The following is a 1,735-nucleotide window of genomic DNA, read 5'->3' on the forward strand; positions in this document are numbered from 1 at the left end:
GTGTTCATCCAACTGACGTTTCTCTTTGTGGAACATTCTACGTCATTTCTCGAACATTCTGCCTATTTCTCGTTGTTCGCTTCGCGTTGCCGAAGTATTCGCCACACTGCTCTCCACCTAAGTCTGATCGTCCCGATCAGATACACTTGCCGCTCCAACCGCTGCAAGACTTTCCAAGTGGACCACTTTCATCTTGGTCCTCAGCATTAGCGCACACAAGGGGTGGGTTTTGGGGTTCAAACTCCCCCCTAAAGCTAATAACCTGAAATACAAACTGTATCCTAAAGCCAGCTCTCAAGAAAAATCAAAAGAAATATTTTTTATTATAAAGCACTTTGCTTTTGCTGTACATTTTATTGAAGAAATAAATATACGAGCCAAGGTACATTGAACAGGTAGTATCAGTAGAGCAGCTGATTTGATTTATTTTCAAATTATTTGGTCTCGAAAATGTCAAATATTTTTAATTTTTTCTCACGAAAATTATAAGTTGTTAAAATCCATTTGCTTGTGAAACCTTTTTCCATACAAAACAAGCGATTGAATAGCAGCTTTTGGAACGTTCGCCCAACTCGGCAGCACGACCGCTGATTACTGGGCCTTGCAAAGGATGGATCAATGCTTCGAGAAGCAAACAAATTTACTAGGAAAGAAAGTTGCATAAATTTTTATTTTTTCCAATTTCAATTTTTTTATTTTTTATAATTTTTTGTATTTTACATGGCACGCTTTGATTTAGGAGAAAAAATTCAGAACAGTTGTTGACACTTTCGATACCAGAAGCAACAACAAAATACACGCAAATGTTGTTTTTGCTCTACTGATACTACCTGTTTAATGTGCCTTGATACGAGCATTTTTTTCTTGAGAGATGCAAATTGATTTAAGAAATTTTGATAGAAGAAAATTCCTATTCCATTTCTTGTGCGCCATTTTATATGAATTTTTCATTTTTTTTTGAGAGCTCTTAAAAGTTTAACTGCGAATGAAACCTAAAAATATGCAATGCATTTCACTTACTGAGCCTCAAAGAGTTTACAACTGATATGTCCTTAACATGGATTCGAAGATTTAATTTGCCCACTTCGAATTCGTTCCACCAAAATTGCCTACATAACAAAAATTCAAGTTCATTTAATTTTCTCGGTATTCGAATATTAAAAAAATTTGGCAATCGTAAAAAATCACCATCTCATTCGAAAACCAGAAACCAGATATCGAGGAAAATAAACATTAAAACTCTTTTTTTTTTTTAATTTTTTTATTACTTTTGCAAGTTGAGCGCGTCTTGTGTTTATAGAACTTTATATTAAACAACTAATTTCAAATTACGGGAAGACCCTTGAGGTACCACCTTTCCGATAAAAAAAGAATTATTGAAATCGGTTCACGTGGTCCAAAGTTATGCGTTAGCATACTATTCCGACGAATTGATAACTTACCCCTTTTTCGAAGTCGGTTACAAATGTTTGAGTTTTCTGCTAATTTTATGTAAATAAATGCAGTTTATGAAACTTCAAAAAGTTTATTTATTTATTACATACTGTACATAAAACTTGCATAAATGTACTTTAATGATCATTTTATCTGAAGCGAATTTTCAGAAGTATAAACCCTTCCCAAAATATATTCCTGGGTGCGCCCCTGGTCCTCAGGCTACCAGCTGTGTGGATTGGATGCACTGCGTGCTTCAGCCGTTTGTCAATCCTATACGGACCTTTCCAGTTACGATGTT

This window comes from Rhagoletis pomonella, unplaced genomic scaffold (genome assembly GCF_013731165.1).
Source record: "Rhagoletis pomonella isolate Grant_MI unplaced genomic scaffold, Rhpom_1.0 Rhpom_scaffold_00006, whole genome shotgun sequence".
Classification (NCBI taxonomy): Eukaryota; Metazoa; Arthropoda; class Insecta; order Diptera; family Tephritidae; genus Rhagoletis; species Rhagoletis pomonella.